The sequence below is a fragment of the Aythya fuligula genome, chromosome 1, assembly GCF_009819795.1.
Source record: "Aythya fuligula isolate bAytFul2 chromosome 1, bAytFul2.pri, whole genome shotgun sequence".
NCBI lineage: Eukaryota > Metazoa > Chordata > Aves > Anseriformes > Anatidae > Aythya > Aythya fuligula.
The window spans coordinates 189,153,807-189,170,540 of NC_045559.1; the positions used below are offsets into that span (position 1 = coordinate 189,153,807).

The following is a 16,734-nucleotide window of genomic DNA, read 5'->3' on the forward strand; positions in this document are numbered from 1 at the left end:
GCAGAAATTCGGCTTTACTTTAAATTGCGCTAGCTTAGCTGGCAGCAACCCGACCACTGCGGACTCGGTTGCTTTGAGGGAACTCATCTGATATTTCCATTCCTTTATTAACTGCTATTTCCAGTCCTTTAGCATTTGCTCGAGCTGCTGCTCTGCAGCGAGCAGAGGCAGCGTGCAGCCGCCCCCCGCAGCAGCCCGCGTCCCGCTGGAGCAGAGCAGCAGCAGCGCCAGGCGGTTTTCAGGAGCGCTCAGCGATCCCAGCAGTGAGGCAGCAATAAAACAATGCTTCCAATGTACTGCACTGCCTCTGCCAGGCGGCTCTTGTTTCAAGGCTGGGGCATATATATTGCATAGGAGGTTTCTCCTGCGCTGCTTTTAGGGCCCTCGGCCAAAGTGCTGGCACAGCGTTGGAGTTAGTAACCCGTGGCAGTACCCAACTGCTGAGGTAGCGCTCTGCCCTATTACTTTTTAACACACTTCTGTTTTCTGTATATGAGCACGGGTAATGGAATCGGGCAGCACTTGGGTTTTTAAATAGGCCAAATTCTTTGTTTTAAACGGGCACAGCTGCGGAGCTGGTGGAGTCCTTGCTGCAGTACACCACGCAGAGCCAGGCTCACCACCACGATGCAGAAGCCCTGTGCAAAGATGAGTAAAGGATCATCTAGCACCAGGGTTTATACCCTATGTGATTAAGCATGATGCTTTTAGTAATCCCTTTAAAATCAAATGTCTTTTAAAATTGTGTCATGCCATCCTGCTCTCACTGAAGTGCCGGCAGCTGAGATTTCAGCCAGGTGTTTGCTGCACTCAATAGCTTTTACGTGTGGGCTGGTGGCTTCCTGAGATGGAAGAAGCTTGAACTGTTCAGCTCTATAATGGAGAAGCAAATGCTTTTCTAGCAATTGCTAGCTGTGTAGCAGAGGGGAGATATTTCCTGAGCCAGCACTGTTGCAGTCATTGCAGGCCAGCCTGCCCGTAGAACCTGCCATTTGTTAGCTGGGACAGCCAACTAACTAGGCTGAATTTGTTCCCTTTTATATCTATCGATGCTGGGTTAATGGGTTAAAGGGTGTGTATGAAAGGCTGAAATCTCCAGCACTGCAAACATATCAAGAGTTTTGTTTGAAAGATTAATCCTACTGCATAGAAAACCACAATATCCTCAGAAAGCTGAAGCAAAAATGCAGTTTTACATGTGTTATTACAAAACACTCAAATTTTACTGATGGAAAAATACTCAGGTTCAAAGACAATGATGCAGAATTCCATGTTTTTATTTGGGTGTTTTATATTTTAGTGTAAGTACAGAGAAGTCAGCAGGTAGGAGAGCACACCCTATACACCGGGGCTCGACCTGTGGCCCATCTCTCGTGTGCCAGCTGCAGAAAGGCTCGCAGGCAGCCCACAGCAGCCTGTCCCACGCCGATGCAGCCTGGTACCCATGACTGAGCCGTGCCTGCTGTGAGCTAACCCCGGGGGTGTGTTTGCTTCCTCTCGGATCCCCGTGCTCCACCGGGTTTACGCCTGACAGAGTGAATCTGTTCCAGAGGAAGCGTGCCGAGCAGCCGCCAGGAAGCAGCTGAGGTACGCTCACTCAGCCCACACGAACCCACAACTCCCCACATCCTCATCTGTGCCGCCGGTGTATCTTCTGCTTTGCAAGAAAATATTCTGGAAGAAATCCTGTGTTCTGCACTTTTTGCTAGAGCTCTTCCATCTTGTGTAAAGAAGCATAATAGTACCAGCTTAGTTTAGGGCAAATGATATGTTGTAATCTATCTTGCTTAATTTGATGATTTATTTATCTTTCTTGTCCTACACATCTGTCAGTGGCTTTGCCCACTGTACGGCAAGAATATGAGTCTGGTGGTTTAGATTTCACCAAATATGGAACAATCTAGGTGGGTTTTTCTGCAAACCAAAATGCATATGAACTCAGAGCTCTTGTGAGACTAGCTTTGCTGTCATTTTAACTTACTGCAGTAGAAAGTAGTGAACCTTTGAGTAAGGGATTACTTCAGGTACTACACAAATATTTTTGAGACCGATTGCTGATTATATTTATGTACAATTTAGCAGTTTGGATACCTTCAACTGATAAAGAAAACTGTTGGCAATTAAAAGTCCCTTCCGGGGGGCTGAAAATGTTGTGAGAAGCAAATGATATCTGGTTATACTAACACCTAGAAGAAGGTCCGAACCCTTTATGTAGAATTATTCTGAAGGGTCGTGTCTTGATGAAAAATTCCAGGAGCAGTTCTCAGCTATGCAACTGCACTAGCAGCAGTGGCACAAGCTCAAGCAGAGACAACAGCAGAGCTGTTCTACCATTTCAAACCCACTCTGAATGGAAAAGGCGAGAAGAATTAGGTTATGCCCATGTGGCATGGTGAAAATTGAACACAGAACTCACCTCCATCTCAGTGACAGTATGACTGCTGGCTTTACTTGCAATGTCTGGATTAAAAGTCTCTGTGCAGGCTTTGGGCATATCTTCATTTTGCTTGTAAAATCACCTTAACAGCCTCTGTTGCTGAGTTTTACAGTGTGAGTACTATGTCTTGCAGGATGTGGTGTTTCAGCGTGACCATAAAATTACTAATGAAAAAGACACTTAAGTAGAAATGTTATGTTCTGCTCTGCTACCATTAGCAGGAGGAGCGTCACTAGGCTACTATTGAAAAATGAGCAAGTTACCTTAAAAGCTGGATTCTGTTCTTCCACAGAGAGCTGTATAGTGGAACTTACTGCCATCATAATTTGGTGTACGTGAGAGAATGAATATTAAAAACAGTCTTTGTAAATACAGAGAAGTTTTAATAATCTTGGATGGTACTGTGACAGAGCCTTCCGTGAGGAATGGTAGCACTTTCGAGGATCTTAACAGTTGGCGATTGCATTTTAACATATAAATTTTAATTGGTAAGCAGAGCTGCAAATAGGAATCTAACTCAACATTTTCATGGTCTGTTGCATTTGGGAACAAGGTTTTCTGAGCCCTAACTGTTGTACAGTAACACCTGAAATGTGTTTCTGCCTAAATGAATTTTCCCAAAGCCCGAATTGTGTAGAAGAACTGACTTTCTACCCAAATTAAGGATTTTCTGAACAGTTGTGTAACTTGTATTTCTTATGTTCTCCTAAAGGGAACTAAGAACTGACCTTTCAGAAAGAGAGAGTTTGGAGCAATTATGTGCACTTCAGCAGTTGCTTTGCAACCTTGCTTTATAGAATTAAACCTTAGAGATTCTTCCCCGTTTTTCCTCAAGGCATGTAGAGTTTGATCACTGACATGCTCTCTCTGTGGGCTAAACCTAGTTTTATTTCTCAGACAATGTTGAGCTCATTGGAGCATATAACGTGCCATACTGCATTATGTTAATTTAGCCCGATTGTGTACATCTAACCGTTGTTTCCCAGTGCTGCTGAGAAGATACAAAAATAAAACAAACCCAAAAATATTGTCAGCAGAAGTGTGGTGCTGGAGAATTCAACTTAATTACTAACTTGTGTTTCAAGCTGGCTTTCTCTTTCAATACCGCATATAAATAACAAAAATATCCAGAAATACAATAATTCAGGACAAGAAAATATTGCACTCCCTCTTAGATGCTTGCTGTGTGTTTTCACTTCAGCAACATCCTGTAGCAGTGATTTTCAGTCCATTTTGTTCTCTGATGAAGAGATAACACTTGGTTTCAAATACACTAGTTTTCAACTTCATGATCTGCCTCCTCTTGTATTACAAGACAAAGGATATGAAAGCTCATGAACATGTTCTCTATTCTATTTTTATGTTTGCCAGCATTTCACTAGATCTTGACCCAGAATTTCTAGGGATTATTTACTAAAAAGGGACTGCAGCAATACCATACAGCCCATTTATATTAGCGAATCCAATGGCTTAACATGACAGAGCTTTGAAACGAGGGAAGTAAAGGAAGAGAAATGGGACAGCAACTACTCTTTCCTAAAGCACAGTAGTAATTTAGGGATGTGCTCTGGTTTCTTAGGGCAGGTGGCAGCTATTTACCCCCTTAGGTAATACATTATTTACTGGTACTTTGTGTCAAGTCCTGTGGACTTACCACCTACCTCAGCTTAGGCTGCTGTACGTCGAAATGTCACCGTGCCATTTCAGTTAGTTGCTCCCCGTCACCTGCTGCCCTTTCATCCTACCAGCTATTCCTTTTTGCTAGTCACTCATCAGTGATCGTGTGCTTTTCCACAGGAGATCACGTATGAAGACAAACAATCTTTGTTGCCCAAGGAAGATTTTTTTTCAGAGCTTTCTGTTCCTTTTTGAGGAGTTTCTGCATCCACAGGCTGAAAGTGTGGTTTTAGAACAGAGTGACTGCTAACCCCAAGCACATTTATGCCTAATTAGTTTGCCCAGGCTTTTCACATGTTAATGCAATTACATCACTTTTTCAACTTTATAACATTTTTTTCTTGGTGGCTGACTTCTTGACAGGAATAGAACAAAGCACAAAGTACGAATAGAAGGTTTCAAGCCTGCCCATTGCTGTTCAGCTCCTTTTCTATGCAAAAGATGACAGCAGAGCACTCAACCCCTCTTGGCTTTCCATTACTATACACTGCTGTTTTTTTGTTGTTGTTGTTGTTTGTTTGTTTGTTTGTTTTTTCCCCTCCTAAGCCTCAGGCTTACATGTTTGAATCTCATTAATTACATTTCTTAGGCAAAAAGTTCTAATTCAATCAGATGTCTTTTTGCCTTTTTGCTTTTTTTTTTTTTTTTTTTTTCCATGACCTTTCAGCGTTTCCAAATGTCTTCTTAGTTCTGTAGTCTTTTAGGCTCCTGTTTTGTCAAGGAGGAGGAGTGGGAGCAGCTTGATAGGCACCTGGCAGCTCACCTAGGTTAAGCCACCACCAATGATCAGATCTGCATGCAATATTTCAGCTCAAGTTGGATATTCGTACATCTATCAGTTGAACATTTTGCTGTTTATAGGAACATATTGTACTGCTTAAATTGATAGCTGTGGGTTTTTTTTTGCAGAATCACAGAATGATTGAGGTTGGAAGGGATCTCTGGTGGTCATCTACTGTGCCCTACTCAAGCAGGATGACCTAGAGCCATATTTCTGGAAACAAAATTGTTACCACATAATGTGCAAGATTAAGTCATTTTTACCGTCTCTACCTTGTGTAAACTTCATTTGCCATTGTGCTCCCTGTACCTCAGCATAGATGGACTCCCTCCCAACTGTCATAGACTGACCACAGAAACAAGGTTTGCAGGGCCCAGCTGCAGCAATGAGGAAAAAAATGCTCAGCTTTACTTATGTGATAGGAAATGATGTAAAGAAGCAAGAAGGGGCAGACCTTCAATTTAGCAAACCTCCACCTTCATGCAACTTTTTTGACTTTTTTTTTTTGACTGGCTCCACGTAGAAGAAATTCCGATGATGAGCCATCAGCAGGGCACCCAGCGTAACCCTCCTCTTGGGTGTTTAAGTGGGAGCAAGCAGGAGTGTGCTTTGTTTAGGAAAATCATGGAGCAACTTACCTGTTTTTATAATTTTAATTTCAGCAGCATCTGAAGTCCCAAATCTGTCCTTATGTTCCACCCTTTCATCCTCTCTTCACCTCTAAACTTCATGAATGACCTATAATAGGAAGACATTAAAGGAGTCTAAAATGCATTTCTCATTTCAATTTTATCCTAGTTCATTGCTTTGGTACCCTTGTAACATCCTAACTCACCTGGCTCTTCAACCACCAACATTCCTTAAGGATAACCATAGCCTGTATCTTCCAGTATTTCTCCTAAAAGCAAGTAAATACGGCTAAGTTTTCCAGCCCTTCTTCACACATGGCAAAATGAAACAGCTTTTAAAGGTATGAGAAGCTTTCTCTTTCCTTCCTTATGGTTCTCTTTGCTGAACTTTAGTTGAGGGTGATTTCTTCTGATAACATTAAATTGGAACATGATACCTGCTGCAAGAGCACATGCCCTCTTAAGGCCGAATCACCTTACAGACTCCAAATTGCATCTTTGTAGGTGTGCTAATGAGAGAGCCTTGAGACTAATTTGGCTTCTGCAAACGAAGAACCTTGATACACGCCTCACTTGCTGTGCTAGGGAGGTGAAAAAAGGAGTAATCTGCAGGGACACGCACTTCAGCAATAGAGTGGTAGCTGGCTTTAATGACTCATGCTTTTGTTAGTATTAGCTCAGCCCTTTTGTTCTTAAATTCCTTCAGAAGCCCAGAAGTCTGCTGGCTTGCTACTCTGTACAAGCAGATTAACTCTGAAATAAGCCACTGATTTCAAGGGAAGCAGAGTGGTAAAATAAAGAAGGAATTGTATTTGCTGGCTACTTTACATCAAATTCATGGTGTGGATTTTTTTTTTTTTTTTGCAATTGCTTTTTTTTTTTTTTTTTCCCCAGCGGAAGTTCATGATTAAGGGCTACATATAATTTAGATGAAAATGACGTCAGCAAAAATTGCCATCTGTTTTCTTCTAACTGGAACGTTTTCTTAGTAAGAGTGGGCTGGGGAGACTTCTGTGGAATATCCCCCTGAAGAGGTGATGGGGTGCCTCCTATGGTTCTGCAGGCATTTTTTCCACCTTTTGTGATGCTACTGACATAATATCCCATATGTAGAAAACACAAAATGGAACAGCTTTCACTTTTCTTTCCTAAATATATGTAAGCATTCCTGGAAACTCCCCTTTTAGAAAAGGAGTCCTAGTCACTCTATTTGGACAGGGCTGAGGGGAAAGGTGGACTTCCCTTCTGAGGTTTTGACGTGTCCAGTTTGGCAGGGCAAGGAGATGACACAGTCTCGAGACTGTATTTTGGCTGAAAACTCGTAACTCTCACAGCCTTGATTCTTTTTGCTTCTTAATAAGGCAGCAAGTGAATGCAGTAAAATCAGGAGGGTGGAGGACCTAAAAATACTTCAGTGACTGATTCCTAGTAAAAACCTCTATATATTAATATGATTTTGTTTATTCACTGAGTTGTACGGCTGTATCTCCGAACAGCTTACATGCGCCTCGGTGGGTGGTGGAAATCAAAACCATTTGCTTTTACTTTAACAGTTGTATATTTTTTTTAAGCTTTCAAATGCTTGCATCCAATTCCTTGGTAATCATGTTCCCTTTTTTCATCCACAGAACTAGATCCAAGAAAAAAAAGTTGTTGTTGGGACTGGTGCCTTTAACTCTGCCTATTGCCTTACCTCTTCTTTTATTTCACAATAAATACTCAACATTATTTTGCTGAAATTAATATCTCCAGGATTATCAATGGCTCTCACTGCTAAGACCTAGCCACAGCCATATGATAGCTAAAATAAACACTGTCACTAAAAAAACAACGCTGTCACTGCGGAACAACTTGTACTTGTCATAATAATTACAACTATGAATGAGATAAAAACATTAAGTGGCCAGAAGCAGAACTGCAGCTAAGTGTCAGCTGCTAGATGACAACCTCATGTATCAGCAAAGGCACGTCTGGGTGACGTGACACAGGAGCAGTGACACGCACAGATTTGTCCCAGCTGGAATACAAGAAATCAGACAGCTTGCCCCAGCCTTAGCTGCAAAGCAGTTTAATTTGTTAATTTCCCTTTGGGCAGTTACCAACTATTATTAAAAAAAAAAATCATAAAATAAAAATGGTGGCTGAGGTAATAGATGAAAAATAACGACTGGGTAATCTGTATTTTGTGTGAAAAAATTAGATTATTTGCAAATTGTTATCACAGAGATGCAAGTAGTGATTCACTTGAAATGAATTCAGATCTGTATTTGAGACTGTTAAACAGACCTCAAAAGTGATTTCACTATTTTCAGTCTTGAGCAGAATAGGTATTACAGTTTGGCCCTGAGATGGGCTGACACTGCAAGAGTGCTGCTCTTTGCTGCAGCATCAGAGGCTAAATACCTAAGAGAAAAATGTGGAGAAGGTCATCATATGTGAGAGATGTTTGGTAGCAAAGCTTTTGGGCTACTCAGACACAGCAGTGGGAGACCCATAGCCCTAATCATGTGTTTGCTTGTGGTGGGAGCAGTCTTCGAGAGAAGCACTGTTTTCCTGAAGTCTCACTGGGAGGCACTCACTGGGCTGCAAGACAAACCATTTGCAATCAACCTTGCAGATTTTCAGTGGTAAAGGTTAAGCCAGGTTTCAGTGTGAATGTTAAAGGTTAAAGCCTTTTCAGCAAGGTTGTTAAAACAAAAGGCAGAACTGTTTGACACCAAACCAGCTGCCAGCACAGCAGTTCAGTAGCAGATAATCCTGAATTTTGTTTCCCAGATGCTTTGATCAGGCTTTGGGGTCCTGGTTTATCCTTTCTGTTTTCTGTGTCCCTGATGAGGAGAGAGAATCCCTCTTGCTTGTAGCACACAGAGGCTGTCCTCCCTCGTCACAACACGTGTACAGGGGAATCTCCAGAACTGGACTCCTCGACATCTTCCTGGAGCTGAGGCCATCAGCAATAAATGTTTGCAGAGCTGCTGCAAATCAGAGAATCGAGGTGTTCAAGGACACCTAAGTGTGCTCCACACAGCTACAATATTTCAGAAAGGAAAAGGACCAATCCTTCCCAGAAACATACCACATCGTGCCTTTTGAACTTGATCGAAGCTCAGGCCATAGAAATACACTCAAGTAAAGGCAACTTGGATTGTTCATCATTGTTACTGGAATCTTCATATTTTTATTGAAACTTCATATTTTAACAACACACTTTTGGAATTAGATAAATTTAATTTTAGATGACAAATTTAACAACAGACACAAAACCTATTACTTCAGACATTTACTGCAAATTCACCAAATATTTAAAATATCTGTGAACTGGATTCATCTAATTACTGCAAAATTCTTTCAATTCCATTTTTTTTTCTAGTAGAGACTTTAAAAGGCAACACTTGATGGAAAAAAGAAACGTGATTAATGTCCATTAAGGCAGCATATCCTATTATATTTATTCAAGTATTAACAAAAGAATAAACAATTCTGTTTTAGACCGCACAATTAGTAACAGTTAAACTACCCTGCAATAATTCTTGGCGCTGTAAGGTCTGCCTCTGTAAACATATTAATAGACGAATATGTGTGTATTGAGTCACATGCATAAATATGCCCAGAAAGAGCAGCTGGGTTGCAGACTTGCAGGCTGCGTCCACGTATAACTTCTCATGTCAGTGGCATGGTATGGGCAGAACTACGCTTCTATCCGAGCTGACAGCATAACTCTTGATTGGATTACAGGATAAAATAAAGGTGTATTGCATAATGTTTAACATGCCAAGACAATTTGGAAATTTCTCAGTGATTTTTTTTTTTTTTTTTTTAGTTCTCCTTTCCAAACCGCCTTGTCCAGTAAATGTCCCTCAGATTGCACGATTAGCTTCAATAGAAGAAACTTCTAATACACTGACTAATGCTCTCCGTCACGGCTCAGAAACCTTTACTGTCACAATCGATTCTAGGATTAATTCCTCAGGGCAGTGGAAGTTTAAAATCTGTTTTTTAATGAAGAGCTGCATGTTGGCATTACTGCTGGAAGACAAACTTTTACATCATGCAGTTACAGTATTCTTATCGTTAACTTTATCTTTATAACCTACCTCTTCAATAACTGTGCAATTTAAGCTGATATGGATATCTGAAAGCTCTCTTTATTGGCTGTAATTCTTTCTGTAGTTTCAGTGTCATGGCTAAAATGGGTACAATCTCTAACTACACTTTTCTTTTTGCTGTCCTGCTTTATCAGCCACACTGCGAGTTTATACCTTGTTAAGGAAGCAAGGCAAGAATAAAACCACATTATACTGTTGACAAGGTAGATAAGAATGTTATTTAGCTTGACTTTTTTGAGGAATAATATTCTTCGTGCACCGTTATAAGAGATAAAGCATATCTTAAGACGATAACGTGCACATTGAAAGGCACTTTCTTTACACCTGCTATCAGCACAGAACCATGTCCTAGTGCAATACTCCTACACCTGAGCCAGTCCACGATGGACTCTGTCAGAGGAAGAGCCAGCCTCTAATTCAGTCAACTAAAGTGAAGATGTTTTTATCTGTTACTGCACTGATTCATAGACGATTTCTGGTCTGAATCAAAGTTCCTACCCTTAGGTCATTGAATGGATATTAAGGTCTTGTTTTCCCTGGAAGAGCTTTTATTGATTGCCTTTGGATCTTGCTCTGACATGCAGAAAAAGGCCACCTGAATGGGGAAGAGTTTGTTGCATACTGACGATGACCAGTGGAACCAACCATGCATCTGCAGAGGCTGCGAAACACTTAAGAAGTTTAATGTGCTCCAAAACTTTGGACAAGCAACAACAATGGAGAGCAGGTGGAACTAGCCACGGTCACTTTTTCATTGGAACAGAAAAGCAAAAACAAAGCTGGAATTGAAATTTTAGCCCATGGGAAGAAATTGAATCTATCTTTAATAGACCGAGATGTTTGGGTTCTGTGGTGATGACTGCGAGAGAAATAAATGCCTATTTGACATATACAATAAAATCCATAAAATCATCACAGATTAAATTCATTAAATGCTTCTAGAAGAAGCAATTATACTCAGTCTTATATAAATTTAATTTCATCACAGATTGCACTATGTAGTCATCTAGTTTATGGGAATGTTCTTTAGATTTTGTCCAAACAAATGCAAAAAGAGTTAGTCAGTGCAGCTCCCACACATTCACGGGGATATTACTCCTTGTGGCTTGCCGAGCCTCTCTCCTCTTCTTCCCTAGCTCTCCACCTCCAATTCATCCTAAAACTAATTATTCTTTCTGAAGGGACATTAATTGGCAATTCCTCCCAGTTCTTCCCCCAACCTTGCCTTCTTTATCAGGCAGCCAGAGGGCGAGGTGTATTAATAGCAGCTGCATGACTCAGGGCTGGGAGCTCAAGTGGATCCCTTTGCTGTTTGGCCTCCCTGGCTGCATTGCCAGAGCTCAGGGCGCACCTCTAGTCACTTGCAAATAAAATAAAATAAAATGCAAGTCCATGGTGTGGGGGGGGGTGAGGAGGGGGGGGGGGGGCTGGGACCGCCTCAGCTTCGTCCCTCAGGACTGGGAGGATCTACTGGGAGAATTTCCTCGTTCTTCCACGAGAAGTTTGTGGAGGGATTTTTGAAGGGTTTGCGTATGAAAAAAAATTAAGTGTGAATAGGGGAAGCCACGTGTGACCGCAGCACGGCCCCTTCCCCCTCGGAGTGATGGAGCAGTGAGGGTCCCACCACCCTGCGCCAGCACGGACGCGGGAGCCGTTTCGCCTCTTCAAGTGGGCGAGACAACAGTTTTTATTTCATTTTTACTTTTATTTATTATTTTTTTTCTACGGGAGGACGCTCCTCACGCCCCCGGGACACCGAGGGGTGGCATCACGCCTCCTGGCAGCCTCTCGAGGGCCGAGGACCGCGGGGGGTACCTCCCCCCAGCCTCAGCGCGGCGGCAGGACACGGCACCCCACCGCCCCCTCCTCGCCGCAGCACCGCCTCCTCGCCGCAGCACCGCCGCCTCACCGCGCCCCGCCGGCCCCGTGCCCCTCCGCCAGCACACTGCGGGCAGCGGCGCGGCTCGGCTGCGGGCAGCGGCTTCGCCCGCGCGCCGCGCGCATGCGCCTCCCCCCGAGCCGCGCATGCGCGCTGCGCCCCGAGCTGCGAACCCCCCGACAGAGGCGGGGAGGCGGGAGCAGGGAGGAGGAGGGGGATGCGCCCGGCGGCCGCCGCCGCCATATTGCGGAGCTGTCAGCGCCCGCCGCGCTCGGCGCCTCGTCCCCGGCGGCGCCGCCAGCAGCACCGGGGCGGCCCCGCAGCGGCGGGCGGGGGCTGCGGGGGTGGGCAGCGAGCGCCCTGAGCCCTCCGGAGCCGGCAGCGCCTCGCCCCCAGACCCCCCCGCCGGCCGGGGGAGCGCGGCCCCAGGTGAGGCGAGGCGGGACGGGGGCGCTGAGGCGGCGCTGAGGCGGCTTCGGGCTCCCCTCAGGCGGCGGGAGGGGGCTGCGGGGGGTCTCCGGAGCTCGCCCCCGGCCCCGCGGCGTTATTTGTGTCCCGTCAGCGGGGAGGGCAGGGGAGGGATCGCCTCACAGGCAGGGGGCTGCGGGCAGCTGTTGCTCGCTATTGTGCGCGGCCCGCGGCCGGTGCAGGAGGGCCCGGAGCGAGCCTTTGTGCGGCTGCCGGGCGGCTTCGTGCTGGGCGCCCCGAGGGCGGCGCAGCGAGGGGCTTCGGGCTTCAGCTCTGCGGGATTTGGTTGGTTTTTGTCGTTTTTTTCTTAATTTGAGCGCGGGGAGGGCTCTCTCTCTCTCTGGACGCCCTGCCAACGCGACTGGTCGTGAGGTGTACAGAGCTGTCTGGCATCCCAGCAAATTATTTCGCCTTCTTCTCTCCTCTCCAGGCTTTTAAAATAATTTCTTATTTAGTTTTAGTAGCTATATTTCTTTATTTAAACCCATTGTGTCTCTGTGACTGCTTCGGGCCAGGGCTCAGAGGTGTCCCTGCACCTTACCCAGCCAGTTCCCATTCGCTTGTTGCCTCGTAAGCCACGGCGGCGTTGTGAGGGCTCATCGCCAGCCTGCACGGCACTAACCCTGCTCGGGTGCCCACAGAAATGCCACGATTGCCTCAAGCTCACACACAGCACCTTGGCACGGTGCTGCGTGGCGAGGGCAGGCGTGGAGCTGGCACGCAGAAACCTTACGGCAACTGCCACGAGGTGGGTTTGCAATCGATGAAGGGGAAAGTAGTGGCTCTGTATGGGATTGTAGGGCTCATCTCCATCGATCCATTGATTCAGCGTAAGAGGGACTGTGAGAAAAATAAACTGTAAGTCAATGCAGTGTTCCCAGATAAGAGCCCTCCTGGCAAATGGCAGTGGCGTGTTTCCAAGCTTTGCGCTGGGTGACACAGCTCTTCCATCAGCTCGGGAGGCGAGGGAGCAAAAGTACAGTAAACAACTTTAAAAAACGCACGGAAAAGGACGTGGTGTGACATGTCAGGAGCTGTCCAGAGAGTTTTCATTGACTGCTGACTGAAAGAAACAGTGTGAAAGTGTCTGTTGGGAGGACGAGAAGGGTTCTTGTCACTGCCTACTCCTGCAATTGCAATGGAGAGCATTGCAGGCGTTGAAGATACTCAGAGCTGCCAGAAAAAAGTTGGTTCATGGGAAACTTGGTAAAGCTGTAGGATGAGCATGGCTTCATCTACAAGGTGCGAGGCTAGGGAGTAAGAGATGTAGAAGGTTGTGACGTTAGAAGGCAGATCCTGGTAAATAAAGCAACTAAAGGGACTTGTGGCATTGTTAGGCTAGGTATATGGCCTTTCTTCTTCAGAGATCTTAAATTGCTGCTCAGCTTTTTAAGAAGGGGTACTTTTGTTGGCAGGGATTAAAAGGAAAGTTGTTCAAGGTATTACTTCTTTGTATTGGATGTGTTAAATACATCAAAGCTGTCCTATCGCTTTGTATTGCATTAAAAGTGTGTGGGAGTAGAGGAAAGGGAGGATTTTCAAGTCTGCAAATGTAACCAAAACTTTATACAGACTTGTGGAGAAAGACCTGATTGTCAGAAGATACCGGTACATGAAAGCAGCGCTGGGTGCCTTACTTAGCCAGTTTTCTCCAGAGCTGAAGGGACCTGGTAAATAAACTCTTTGCCTTCAGCATTGAGGGGCTGCATCTGGGGGGCAACTTCACCGGTAGTCTAATCCTTAGCTATGCTTTGAATTATTTTTTTTCCTTGTTTTAGACCTTTATTAATTATTCTGTCTTTCAAGTCGTGTAATACAAGGAGAAACAAATAGTGCAGTGGCCCAACCAGGGAGTGAACACCTTGAGAACAGTTGGACTCAAGAACTCGAGCCAGCTCACGTGGAGGCTTATGCGAATGGCAAGTTCGTGTTAGCAGTTTTCTTTATTTTGTGGAACTGCTGCTAAGAGACTTACCTGCTTTATTCAGAAAACACAGTACCTGCTCCTGGAATGGGATATAACCAGGATTTTACTTGTGACAGTCACCTGCCAGTGGTATTTCCATGGAGAAGTTTATTGAAACAACAGAGTACTTGTACTGGCCACATTCTGCAATTTCCATTTTTACTCATCTGTCAGAAATATGTGGGAAGAGTGGACGTTGTTGTTGTAGAACTCTTCAAAATCTTACAGTTATTTCGTCTGCTCCAGTTGTGAGCACTTTAAAATGTGAAGATGGGAGTTTATATTCAGATTAGTATGTAAGTTATACAGCACATCTGTCACGGACTGGTAAAACTGCAAGCATTGCATAAATACTCCTTGGCTGGGCTGTGTTCCCTTCTATTTGACTGCGGTGCTGCCAAGTTCCCATTTGTGCTTTTGAAGTTACCAGGATCTCCCATTTGGAAGAAACGCTTGCCTCTTCAAAATATATTTAGCTATAAATACATTCAAGGCATAACAATTGCACTGGCTGCATGGGAATTATCTATCAGAGACCCAGGAAGCTCGTCTCTAGTATCTTGGGGGGAAGAATTGGGAGGAAATGGTGTTCTTAGGAAGGTGTAGGTGCAGTACTCAAAATGGTGGTATGGAGAACTCTGTCATACCCAGCAATGGTCACGTCTCTATTTTATTGTCACAGAACTCAGCTTTTTCTCCCCTTTTTTGTGAGATAGCTTGCGGGTTTGCCTACCTCCGAGACAATTGTGCAGACCGCATCTCCTCGGCTGTCTGAAAAAGATGTATGCGGAGGTAGAGCCTGTGGTGAATTAACTTCTTTATTGGACTTCTGCAAGCGTGTCATTAGGGAGCTGTTAGGCTTAGTGGAAAAGATGATTGCCCTGCAGGTACTCGCAGGCGGCTTTGGAGTAAAATGTTCTGGGAGAAAGCTGAGACCAGTCAGTCAGGTACAGTGGCCTGTACGTTTCCTGCTGCTGCCTCTAAAGCTATTAGGCACCTCAAAAATTGGAACGGTACAAGACTGAAAAGAAAAAGTGCGTTTAGTTTTAAGAAGTTCCTTCTTTTGATGCAGCCCAGAAAGCCAACCGTACCCTGGGCCGCATCAAAAGCAGCGAGGCCAGCAGGGTGAGGGAGGGGATTGTCCCCCTCTGCTCTGCTCTCGTGAGACCCCACCTGGAGCCCTGCGTTCAGCTCTGGGCACAAGGACAGGGACCTGTTGGAGTCTAGAGGAGGGCCTTGAGAATGACCAGAGGGCTGGAGCACCTCTCCTGTGAAGACCAGCTGAGGGAGCTGGGGTTGTTCAGCCTGGAGAAGAGAAGGCTCCGGGGAGACCTTACAGCAGCCTGCCAGTACCTAAAGGGGGTTACAGGAAAGCTGGGGAGGGACTCTTTTGTCAGGGGGTGGACTGATAGGACAAGGGGAATGCCTTTAAAAGGGGGGAGGTTTAGACTAGATGGTAGGAAGAAGTTCTTTACTCAGAGGGTGGTGAGGCCCTGGCACAGGCTGCCCAGAGAAGCTGTGGATGCCCCATCCCTGGAGGTGCTCAAGGCCAGGCTGGATGGGGCTTTGGGCAACCTGGGCTGGTGGGAGGTGTCCCTGCCCATGGCGGCGGGGTGGAATTTGATGATCTTTAAGGTCCCTTTCAACCCAAACTGTTCGGTGATTCCTCTAAATACGCAAGTTAGAGGGTGGCGTTGCTTTGGTTAAAGCTGTGGGGTCCCTGCCATCTGTGTGCAGAAAAGCTGAGGGTGAGCCTCTTCACAGAGCTGGGGAAGCACGCTGCTAAGAGGCTGCTTCTGGGGGCAGGTCTAAAGCTGGACAGGGACCCTGCTGCTTTTCAGAGTTGGGTTCTGCCATCCGGGTGCCCTGCTCGAGTCGCCTTCCTCACCTGACCTCAGCCCCAGGGCTGTGTGCATGAATGTTTCTTTTGAAAACAGCTGCTGCATAAATTACATGACAGAATTTTGGCATCGAGCGCTTTGTGCACCATCATTTTCTGCATAAAGCTTCCTTTGTTGCCTTCCAACAATTGCTTTATTTGTTGCCTTTTGTGGCATAACTGGAAACATGGATGATGATGATGATTTAAAAATCTAGCTGCCTTGGCGTGGAAGGAGTTGGAATTGCAATCCTTCGCTTTAAGAGAATTTTTGTACTTCTGGGCGGATCTTTTTGGTTTGGTTTGGGATGTGGAGCCAGCTGATATTTTGGCGGTTTGGTCCAGCTTCCTAGCATTTGCCACGAAGGTCTCGAGGAGCGGAGCGCTGTAGCAGCAGGAACTCTGCGGAGTCACGACCTGCTCTGCTAATCCTCCTGGCTCGGAGGAGGCACCTTTGGGGTCGCCGCGGCGTGCAGGAGGTCACAGGCAGGCCTCAAACCGCGGGAGCGATACGGGAAATCGTTCCCCATCCCCTTGGATGTGCTCTTCTGTTCACAGCGTCGTCTGACGTGGGCGTTAAGATAAAGCTATAAGTAATGGACTGTGTCAGAGCTAAAAGCTGAGTAAAACTGAACCGAGTGTAAAGCTGCTGGGCACGCGAGTGGCAGAAGTGAGCTCCCCTTCCAGCAGCAGCAGTGCAGGCGCACGCTGTTTCCTCTGGCAGTGAGGTTTTGGTTTCTTTTGGACAAATGTTTCCATGTTTGCTGTGTTTCAATGCTAGCTGATGCCAGTGCTCAGGAAAGATGGTGTTATTTTTTTATTTACTTTTTGATTTCAGTTCTTGCACAGTTCTAAGGTCTGCGAAGCTCTTGATTTTTCTGTAGCGATCACGCTTGGTTGCAGTGCTTTTGT

General features: G+C 45.4%; 1 protein-coding gene across 1 annotated transcript in view; it reads left to right on the forward strand.

The window, feature by feature from the left end:
- The first annotated feature begins 11,854 nt into the window (after positions 1-11,854).
- Positions 11,855-16,734, forward strand: part of RDX (radixin) — a 39,633-nt gene continuing 34,753 nt past the window's right edge. The window contains exon 1 of the mRNA XM_032181798.1: positions 11,855-11,938. The gene's annotated coding sequence lies outside the window, so the exon portion shown is untranslated. The remainder of the gene's footprint in view (positions 11,939-16,734) is intronic.